The sequence below is a fragment of the Schistocerca americana genome, chromosome 1 (assembly GCF_021461395.2).
Source record: "Schistocerca americana isolate TAMUIC-IGC-003095 chromosome 1, iqSchAmer2.1, whole genome shotgun sequence".
NCBI classification, from domain to species: domain Eukaryota; kingdom Metazoa; phylum Arthropoda; class Insecta; order Orthoptera; family Acrididae; genus Schistocerca; species Schistocerca americana.
This window is the reverse complement of record NC_060119.1, coordinates 363,618,877-363,630,729: the sequence shown is the minus strand read 5'-3', so window position 1 is coordinate 363,630,729 and position 11,853 is coordinate 363,618,877. Positions and strand designations below refer to the sequence as shown.

Sequence of the window (11,853 nt, the reverse complement as noted above, 5' to 3'; positions counted from 1 at the left end):
GAGCATCCATTAGGATGAAGGTGTGCGCATAGTTTCCCCCACGTTCTCTGTACTCAATATCACACGGTTTCTACTTATAGAAACCGTGAGAAACGTTGCATACTGTAGAAAATCAACAACACTGTCACAGTTTTTAGGATCAACTGCAACGGGTTGTGAACTAATCGTGGTGGTCACGTTGATAAACTTTATTCGAGGAGCAGTTTGTCATCACAGTTGTCTGGAAGTCGGCGGTGCTGATTCTGAAACTGAACGTCATACATTGGTCTCATTTTAGTATTATTAAGTACATACATTCTGATATATTTTATTCACATATGTGTATCTACATATGTGGTAATGTGGCGTTTCACGAGGAATAGGAGCCGGGCGGAGTGGCCGCGCGGTTTGAGGAGCCATGTGACGGATTGTGCGGCCCTTCCCGCCGGAGGTTCGAGTCCTCTCTCGGGAATTGGTGTGTGTGCTGTTCTTAGTATAACTTAGTTTAAGTCAGTTTACGTAGTGTGTAAATCTAGGGACCGATGACCTTGGCAGTTTGGTCCCTTAGAAATTCACAGACACACACACACACACGCACGCGCGTGCGCGAGGAGTAGGAAATATTTCAGTAGGTGGTAGTATATAGACTGTTCGAATTCAACATGTCCAATTCCTATTGGCTTCAAGGAGACAACTGTTAAGTGGCGCCTAGGAGGTCAATAACATTGTGCAGTTCCCCCAAGACTACTCAATAATACTGGCATGTACAATAATTCTATGATTCGAAAGGTTGGACGACAAAGGCGCTGCTGCTGTGATGATTACTCCACATTCCTGCTATCAGAAAAAGAAAAAAATAATGGCTGAAAAATTGGTTCAAGGAGCGGTGAATATCACCCACGCAAACTTGTTAAGAGAATTGAGGTTGATCGAGAAAAAGGATTATCATTACTTTTTGTGTTCGGATGATCCAACATTTGATACATTACTGCAAATGATTCTCCCATACTTGAGCACTTACCTCTTCCCATTTTCCCGATAAATTTCTGTTTACGCTCGTATCACCATCATCAAAAAAAAAGAAGAAAAAAATTACAGTGAGACTTGTAGTTTCACAGTTCAGCTCTTAAATACGTACATTGATGGATTTTATTCGGGTAAGTAATGTATACACAGAGATAAATATGTATATCGGTATATATTTTTATTCATAACTTTGCATTAACTAATTTTTATATACGTCTTCCTACGTGATCGTTCCCTGTATCTTCTGAGCAACAAGTTATACGATTCATTATTGTCAACACTTCCGTTTTTGTTCCCTTTTGCCCTGAATCCCACAACGCCGGCAATGATTTACACAATCCTATGCACTCTAATTATAGTGCTCTTACGTCTTGAACTCATTTTCCACACAAAAGAAAACAAACCTAACCTAACCGAATGTTCTTGTTCTGTGTAGCATACGAGAGACTGTCAAGGACATTGTCAATAATTCACACAGACGGCACAATATTTCCAGGGAGCGCAATACATTTCCAAAGTTTTTGATTTTCTCAGTATGATTGCGCAGTCTCTCAGTCTCACTAGTAGGCAGTCAATACCATCGCGCATCCGGAAATATTGTCAATATTATTGACCTTGTAGGGGCCACTTCAGAATCCAAACTTATTCTCATAGAGAGTTTTAAGCAAACACAAATTATTAAGTTCCAAGCAAAGTTTCGTAAAGTCCACCACCGACTTCAATGCACCTTAGATGTCTCTTGGCGACACCACGTTTAGCTGTTCTGAAGTCATATTGGCGTTCGTTTATGAGGGCAGAACTATTCATAATTCACACTACCAATACGTCTCTTGAGTTTACTTTTTTTTCTTTTTTTTTTGCGTACTTCGCCTTTCGACTATCCCCACACAGAAAAAATAAAGGGATAAGATTTGGGGTCCTTCGTGGCCAATCTTCAAAAAGACTGCTCTGTAAAACTTAAGAACGAGATGATTAAAGCTCCATAACATATTAACAACTCGTTCGAAATTAATGAAAGGGCGAGACCACGTTGTCAAAGATCCCCCAGTCCTGCGTAGAAAACTGGACGCTATATGGCGTGAGTTCTGCGTGACTGTAGCGCCAAAAAGGGGCTGGCTCTACAACACGAGGGAGTTGAAGAAGCGGGAAATGACTGTTTGTGTGTGTGTGTGTGTGTGTGTGTGTGTGTGTGTGTGTGTGTGTGTGTATGTGTGTGTGTGCGTGTGTGTCAGCGAGCAGTTACGCTGCACTGTGGTGGTTTCATGACACCAAGACCCGTAGACAAAATCTGGATGATTTCACAAGAGAGGAACCATCTGGGAACTGGAGGCCGGCAGCTGTGACCGAGCGGTTCTAGGCGCTTCAGCCCGGAACTGCGCTGCTACTACGCCGCAAGTTCGAATCCTGCCTCGGGCATGGATGTGTGTGATGTTCTTAGGTTAGTTAGGTTTAAGTAGTTCTAAGTCTAAGAGACTGATGACCTCAGTTGTTAAGTCCCATAGTGCTTAGACCAATTTGACCATTTCGGAACTGGAAGAAGGATGAATGAAACGAGTATTCCCCAGGAGTGCGGTACTGCTCACAGCCTTGTTTTGCGTGCGTGGGGATTGTTCCGAACTACAGGCACTGCTGCCCGAAGAGAGGAGGTGGTCGACTACCCTTAACTGCAGCTGCAGATGACCGCTGCACTGTGCAACAGGCAAGATGGGACCCACGTGAAATAACGCGTGCAATTGCAAGCACATTTAACAGAACTGCAAGGTACGCAATTTGCCGCCCCACAATGGCGTGTCGAACCAGTACGTTTTGTTTCGCTGACATCCATACATCGGCGGCACCGTTCGCATAGGGACAGGGTCAACGAGGTGTGAAACCGAGTGCTTTTCTAGGACGAGAGGAGGCTGAGTCTGAGTAGTGACTCTGGACGTACTCTCACATGGCCAGAGGTAGTAACATGTAATGCAGCCAGGAACATTGTCGAACACGGTCGTTCTGGTGGTCTAGATGTTACGGTGTGGCGGAGCGGTGTAGTTGCATAGGCGTACTGGCCTCCAGATCTTTGATCACGGTACACTCACCGGTAAACGTTATTGTGACCCTGTACTCCTGCCCCAAAGTGCGTCTTTTCAAGTATGCGTCCGGCTGCGTCCGGCCCTGACTTCATTTTTATGGACGATAATCCGCGACCGCGTCGAACAGCACGTGTGGAGTAGCTCTCGGAACGAGAGGATATTCGGCGAACTGACTGGCGTGTCCGTTACCACGACTTAAATCCCACCGAGCAGGTGTGTGATGCGTTGGAGAGACGTCCACGTGCATAACGACCATCCAGTACTTGTCAGCTGCTCTGGTAGAGGAATGGAACGCCCCACACCGCGTGACGGACATGGAGCACATCGCATACGTGATGATCACACGCCATGTTAAGAGCCATGTTCCGCCTTCTGCAATGTCCAGAGGAGCATAATAAACCTCGATGACTTCAGTGTAGTTATTTTGTTTGAATAAAAGCGTCATTTCTGTTCGTTTCATTGCGTATTTCTTTCATTTATCCTCTGTACTATACCATAGCACTTTTTTCTATGTATCGTCCACGTTTCATCGAGCTATTTATCTAAGCCATTTATCTAAGACTTTCTTGACAACGAGCTTGTCAAGAAACCCTTAGATAAATAGATCCTGTAAGATGATGCGGTAACATATCAGGCCCAATCAACTGATAGTCTGTCAAACGACACGATATATTTACAGAGAAACGTTCTTAGAAATAAGGTTCAAATGGTTCTGAGCACTATGGGACTTAACATCTATGGTCATCAGTCCCCGATAACTTAGAACTACTTAAACCTAACTAACCTAAGGACATCACACAACACCCAGTCATCACGAGGCAGAGAAAATCCCTGACCCCGCCGGGAATCGAACCCGGGAACCCGGGCGCGGGAAGCGAGGACGCTACCGCACGACCACGAGCTGCGGACATTAGAAATAAGGCACCGCGGAAGATAAACCAGCAACCACCAAGGCCCCTCAGCTTACCCCTCTAGATTTTCGCCTGCGGAAATGGTTGAAAGGCGACGTCTACAAAAAATTAAGGTGTAGACACAAGAGAGGAACTGAGCGTGTGAATTACGAATAGCGCTGCCCTCAGGGGAACCCCAAGGCGACCACAGAAGAGTTACGCATGGTGTAATTAAGAGAGCTCGAAACTGCATTAAAGTCGGAGATTGAATTTATGAAAATTCACTTTTAAATTAATAATTTGTCCTTGTTTAAGTCTTTCCGTGAGTATTTGTGTGCGCTACATTTGATTTTTTCTTGTACGTATAATTCTGCCCAGAGGTGACGAAAGTGGGATAGAGGAATGTACTTATACAGATGGCGGTAGTATCGCTCACACAAGGTATAAAAGGGAAGTGCATTTAAGGACTTCATGTTCCCAAACAACGCTCGAATTTTTACGGATGACAATGTGTCATGTCACTGAGATACAATCATTCGCGATTGGTTTGAAGAATATTCTGGACAATTGGAGAGAAACATTTGACCACTCAGATCGCCCGACACGAATCCCACGCCGGCTGGAGTGACCGAGCGGTTCTAGGCGCTACAGTCTGGAACCGCGCGACCGCTACGGTAGCAGGTTCGAATCCTGCCTCGTACATGGATGTGTGTGATGTCCTTAGGTTAGTTAGGTTTAAGTAGTTCTAAGTTCTAGGGGACTGATGACCTCAGAAGTTAAGTCCCATAGCGCTCAGAGCCATTTGAACCATTTGAACGAATCCCACTGAACATTTATGGGAAACAGTCGAGAGACTTTCGCAGTTATTGACGCCTGTAGAGGCACCATGGCTCAGTATCTCTGCAGGGGACTTCCAACGACTTGTTGAGTCCATGTCACGTCGAATTGCTGTACTACGCCGGTTTAAAAGGGGGGGGGGGGGGGGCGACACGATATTATGTGGTATGCCATGACTTTTGTCCCCCCAGTGTAATTAACATTGCTCTTGTAATTTTTCCTCCTATCTATGTAATTATGTAGTTATGTAGTTCTCAATACGTTCTAGCAATCAATCATTCATAATAGGAAACACAGTCATAACTCAGTCACTCAAAATGATTCAGAAATTTTACTTGTTAGAATGAAATCAGGCGATGATTCTTCTTCTCTGCAGGCTCGTGCTTTGCAGCAGTCTGCCAATCTGTACAAATAAAATGCCTCGTTGTTTTGGGAGCGTTGTGTAACCAGTCTGGAAACCTCAGATCAAGCGGATATTTGGCTTTGATGAAGTTTAACCTTCCGAAGAAGTAATGGAGCTCCTGGATTATTAAATGCAGGTTCGTATCCAGTCTTTCGGAAGTTCCCTTCTGATTAACAACTACGCAATACATCGATGAATATCATTAATTCTCAAATTTTAAATAATGTAAATTGTTACACACCTTTTGTATGAAGGAGCAATATGTATATATTTCCCTTTTAATCGTACTATTTCGTATCAGTTATCTTTTGTCATAAATCTCAATATTCAGATTACAATTCTTCAAACAATGCTCAGGCTAATCGGCACGATGACAATCTCGGAAGCTTTTTTCTAACAACCACCAGAGAGAGTACTACAAAGATTAATTATGCGCTCATGGCATAGCTATTGTATGAAACTACTTTGCGCATGGATTCTGCGAGTATGAAGATAGAAAATTAGTAAACGTCATTCAAGGATAGAATTGTATCAGAATAATTCATCGAATATAAAGAGATATTACACTCTTATCACTTAGTTTGACATTAATAAAAGGTAAGCAACTGAAGTGCAGTATTGTAAATGTTAGAATATTGCTGCGCGGTGTGGGATCCTTACCAGGTTGGATTGACGGAGGACATCGAAAGGGTGCAAAAAAGGGCAGCTCGTTTTGTATTATCACGTAACAGGGGAGAGAGTGTGGCAGATATGATACGCGAGTTGGGATGGAAGTCATTAAAGCAAAGAGGTTTTTCGTTGCGGCGAGATCTATTTACGAAATATCAGTCACCAACTTTCTCTTCCGAATGCGAAAATATTTTGTTGAGCTCAACCAACATAGGTAGGAATGATCATTAAAATAAAATAAGAGAAATCAGAGCTCGAACAAAAAGGTTTAGGTGTTCGTTTTTCCCGCGCGCTGTTTGGGAGTGGAATGGTGGGGGGAGATAGTATGATTGCGGTTCGATGAACCCTCTGCCAATCACTTAAATGTGAATTTTAGAGTAATCATGTAGATGTAGATGTAAATGTCGTGTGACTAGGGCCTCCCGTCGGGTGGACTGTTCGCCGGGTGCAAGCATTTCGATTTGACGCCACTTCGCCGACTTGCACGTCGATGGGGATGAAACGAAGATCATTAGGACAACACAATACCCAGTCCCTGATCTTAGAAAATCTCCGACCTACCCGGGAATCGAACCCGGGCCCTGAAGATTAACATACTGTCGCACTGAGCACTCAGCTAGCGGGGATGGACAGTGCAGTATTTCATGTCATAGAATCACCTACTTGAATGAACGTGTTTGGTCCAGTCACTGCTAACTCGACCACCAAGATACGTCTGCACAACATAATGATCGGCGCGGAGGTCCGGTTATGACGCTACTCGGCGCTCTACTTTCTATTTTCGTCTGGGTTCAGTCAGAGAGTGAGAGGTTTGTGCAACAGCGAAGCAGCGCGCAACAGCTGCGTGGCGGCGTCTGGTTCCGTCCCCCAGTGGCCCGGCTGCGGCGGCGGAGGCGCAGGCAGCGAGTGAGTCAGCGCTGGAAGGCCGTGGAAGGCCGGCCTTGGTCCATTGAGGCCCGGGCTGCCCGCTGTGTTGGCCGCTGGGCGCTTGACCGGCGCAGCGCGGCGCGGCGCGTGGTCTGGCGAGCCGTGGTGCCCACCCATCCGGGAGCTGCGGGCAGCGGCCGGCTGCGTCACCGCGCGCTCGCGTAACACGCCGGGATTTCGGCTGCGTTGTGTCGATGCGTGCTGGCTCGAGCGCGTGGGCTGTACGTTATGCAACGTCGCGCACGCTAGATATCTCTTTGATGTTACGCATCAGACTGAAGTTTACGTGAAAGCATTTCCGACGAGCGTTCGCCTCAGATCTTCACCTACGCATTTTATCGAAAAATCGATTGCCGGCCGGAGTGACCGAGCGGTTCTAGGCGCTTCAGTCTGGAACTGCGCAACCGCTACGGTCGCGGATTCGAATCCTGCCTCGGGCTTGGATGTGTGTGATGTCCTTAGGTTAGTTGCGTTTAAGTAGTTCTAAGTTCTAGGGGACTGATGACCTGAGCTGCTCAGAGCCATTTGAACCATTTTTTTTTTTTTTTGAAAAATTGATTATGAACGGAATGCACATGGTCTTGAAAGGAGGATATAAGATGAACATCAACAAAAGCAAAAGTAGAATAATGGAATGTAGTCGGGGGATGCTGAGGGAATTAGATGAGGAAATGAGACGCTTAAAGTAGTAAATGAGTACTGCTATTTGGGGAGCAAAATAACTGATGATGGTCGAAGTAGCACTTCGTCTTCAGGCCACGAGTGGCCTACCGGGACCATACGACCGCCGTGTCATCCTCAGTGGAGGATGCGGATAGGAGGGGCGTGGGGTCAGCACACCGCTCTCCCAGTCGTTATGATGGTATTCTTGACCGAAGCCGCTACTAATCGGTCGAGTAGCTCCTCAATTGGCATCACGAGGCTGAGTGCACCCCGAAAAATGGCAACAGCGCATGGCGGCCTGGATGGTCACCCATCCAAGTGCCGACCACGCCCGACAGCGCTTAACTTCGGCGATCTCACGGAAACCGGTGTATCCACAGCGGCAAGGCCGTTGCCATGGTCGAAGTAGAGAGGATATAAAATGTAGACTGGCAGTGGCAAGGGAAGCGTTTCTGAAGAAGAGAAATTTGTTAACAGCGAGTGCAGATTTACGCGTCAGAAAGTCGTTTTGAAAGTATTTGTATGGAGTATAGCCATGTATGGAAGTGAAACATGGACGATAAATAGTTTAGACAAGAAGAGAATAGAATCTTTCGAAATGTGGTGCTACAGAAGAATGCTGAAGATTAGATGGGTAGATCACATAACTAATGAGGAGGTATTGAATAGAATTATGGAGAAGAGGAGTTTGTGGCACAACTTGACTAGAAGAAGGGATCGGTTGGTAGGGCATGTTCTGAGGCATCAAGGGATCACCAATTTAGTGTTGGAGGGCAGCGTGGAGGGTAAAAATCGTAGAGGGAGTCCAAGAGATGAATACACTAATCAGATTCAGAAGGATGTAGGTTGCAGTAGGTACTGGGAGATGAAGAACCTTGCATAGGATAGAGTAGCATGGAGAGCTGCATCAAACCAGTCTCTGCACTGAAGACCACAACAACAACGAGATGTTTGTGACTGGATCGAGGATTTTTTGCTAGGGAGCATGCAGCTCGTTATTTTGGATGGAGATTCATCGACAAATGTAGAAATAATTTCAAGTGTGCCCCAGAGACGTGGGTTTAGACCCTTGCTATTCACGTTGTATATTAACGACCTTGCAGGCAATATTAGTAGTACTCTTTGACTTCTGCAGATGATGCAGCTATCCATTATGAGGTACTATAGTAGTGGACATTAGTATAATGGCATGGATGTTTGCAGGAAAATTTTTGTGTACTATGCACACACTATGTGATCAAAAGTAGTCACACACCCCCAAACATACGTTTTCCATATTAGGTGCATTGCGCTGCCACCTACTGTCAGGTACTCCATATCAGTGGCCTCCGGTAGTCATTAGACATCGTCAGAGAGCAGATTGGGCGCTCCATGGAACTCACGGACTTCGAACGTGGTCACGTGATTGCGTGTCACTCGTGTCATACGTCTGTACGCGAGATTTCCACGCTCCTAAACATCCCTAGGTCCACTGTTTCCGATGTGATAGTGAAGTGGAAACGTAAACGGACACGTACAGCACAAAAGCGTACAGGCCGAGCTCGTCTGTTGACTGACAGAGACCGCCGTCAGTTGAAGAGGGTCGTAATGTGTGATAGGCAGACATCTATCCAGACCATCATACAGGAATTTCAAACAGCATCAGGATCCACTGCAAGTACTGTGATAGTTAGGTGAGAGGTGAGAAAGCTTGGATTTCATGGTCGAGCGGCTGCTCATAAGCCACACATCACGCCAGTAAATAGTAAACGACGCCTCGCTTGGTGTATGGAGCGTAAACATTGGACAACTGAAGAATGGGAAAACGTTGTGTGGTGTGACGGATCACGGTACACATTGTGGCGATCCGATGGCGGGGAATGGGTATGGCGAATGACCGCTGAACGTCGTATGTCAGTGTGTGTAGTGCCAATAGTAAAATTCGGAGGCGGTTATGTTATAGCGTGGTCGTTTTTTTCATGGTTTGCACCCCTTGTCGTTTTACCTGGAACTATCGCAGCAAAAGCGTGCATTGATGCTTTAAGCATCTTCTTGCTTCCCACTGTTGAAGAGCAATTCGGGGATGGCGATTGCATCTTTCAACACCATCGATCACCTGTTCATAATGCACGGCCTGTGACGGAGTGATATAACGACAGTAACATCCCTGTAATGGCCTGCACAAAGTCCTGATCTGAATTCTACGGTACACCTTTGGGATGTTTTGGAACGCCGACTTCGTGCCAGGCCTCACCGACCGACATCGATACCTCTACTCAGCCCAGCACTCCGTGAAGAATGGTCTGCCATTTCCCAAGAAACCTTCCAACACCTGATTGAACGCATTCCTGCGAGAGTGGAAGCTGTCATCAAGGCTAAGGGTTGCCTAACACCATACTGTATTCCAGCATTACCGATGGAGGACGCCACGAACGTGTAAGTCATTTTCAGCCGGGTGTCTGGATACTTTTGATCACATAGTGTATATGCAGTAGTATGAAATCCAGTATACCGACAAATGCGGTCAAATGGTATCGCATTTGATGTCAGTAATTCAGTGTATAACAAGACATCAACGCTTCAGGTGGTTGAGGGTGGAACGCGGTAGCGCGAAAACTTAGAATCCAAAGAGAAAAACATAAGTGACTGACGAATGGGACGAGCCAACTCATACAAGTACCTCCGTGTAAAGACTTGTATTGGGTTTGAAATGCACTGAACCCATACGCACAGTCACAGGTAAATCAGGTGACAGCTGTCGAATATATGAGTAACTGTAGACCCCAGCAACGTTCTGCAGTAAAAGGTTGACTCAGGTCATAAGACCGCTTCATATAACACGTTGTGAACCCTTTATTCATCTCTCTACCATCGATGTTTCTACCATTTTGTGATCATTTATACACCATATAGATTCTTCCGCCAAACGCGCTTTAAATGTAGTGAAATTTAAAAATTGCATTATAAATTGTGAAGGAACGGAATCAAAAGTACGGAACAGGCACCGACGAAGAGCATTCTCGGATCCTTTCGTCATCTTCCACTTTTGTTTCGTCAGCGTAAAAAACCGTAAATGGCGAGTAGTGTAGGATTTCCAATTCTGTGAATGAATGAAAGGAGTTCGCGTCTTTTCTGTCAACTGAACAACAAGGCGTCTGTTGATCTTTCGTCTCCTTTGAGTTGGGCAAACATTGCGTCACCAGTTACAATTCGCCTATAAGATGTTATGGTGTTAACATTTTCGCTTGGTAATTTTCTGTCGACAGATTTTCCAGTTTTGCCGAAAAGAGAAGCCTCCGAATGAGATCGAGTATGAAGCCCTGAATTATCTTCGTCAGACACAATTTGGTTGCAGAATGTAAAGTAAAATACTGCTAAACACAAAAATGCAGAAATTTGGATGAGAGTATTGTCCTCTTGGGCTCGTCATCGCGCTTTTTCTTTCACAGCAGATGACGACTTTGTTCTTCTCTTGTGGAAGTAGTACACTTCCTCTTCCTGGTTCTCTCTGTGTCCCACTCTCACCTCGCAAGCAGTTCGCATCTTTCGTTTGGGCTTTCCACCGGCAGCCGATCACATCACGTTTCTGCGTCATGTCGTCACATGAATCTGTTGCATGCCGTCATCATTATGACGTATTCACTCATCTCTTCCACGCTGTCCACGAGTTAGAAAGTTTCTGAGGAGAAAGACGCTATTAAAATTTTCACCGAGAGATAAGGTCTGCTCAGTACGTTAAAAATGGCGTCAGTACACGTATACTTCAACTCCTCACGAACACACTTGAGCATGTTGACTAGAAAAGTTGCTCCTAATATGGCGGTAACGCCGAGGGGTAAAACTACATTCTGTGACGGGTAAAAACATAAGTGATCAGTTGAGTTTCGTTCACGAAACTAAATTATTTTTAAAAGATCATTACTTTTATCACTATTCCGTAAGGCTGTATCTAATACTGATTACATAAGTTATAAGTAAATACATTTGGTTTCAAATTCTAGTGTGAACACGTAACACAGTGTGGTGGAGGTTACAGCTTGTGAAACGAATGCATGATCATCATCTTCCTCACGCAGAGTACCTGCTACATACTTTGGACCATGTAACTATGACAGTAAAATCAAGACTCATGCATCACATATGCTTAATTGTCTCATGAAAACTGCCGCAATAGGCCAGAAGTTGCTCCATTTTTCACTTTACAACAATAAATGAAATAACTGAGAACTCAACTCGACAGTAACTGTGTTACGGCTACAACATCGCTGCATGGCGTACACAGCATTATTATTATTATTAGTGACAGTGGTCAGACACAAAGCACTGGCAGCGTGAAGACTTTCAATTTCTCTCTCCTACTTCAGACGTGACAGTCCAGCAATCAAGCGTTTTACAAACAGTAAGTATA

At 45.2% G+C, this 11,853-nt stretch overlaps 1 pseudogene; it reads right to left on the bottom strand.

Annotated features, from left to right (window-relative positions):
• Nucleotides 1-7,744: 7,744 nt before the first annotated feature.
• On the bottom strand, nucleotides 7,745-7,862 carry LOC124556667 (annotated as a pseudogene).
• Nucleotides 7,863-11,853: the final 3,991 nt, after the last annotated feature.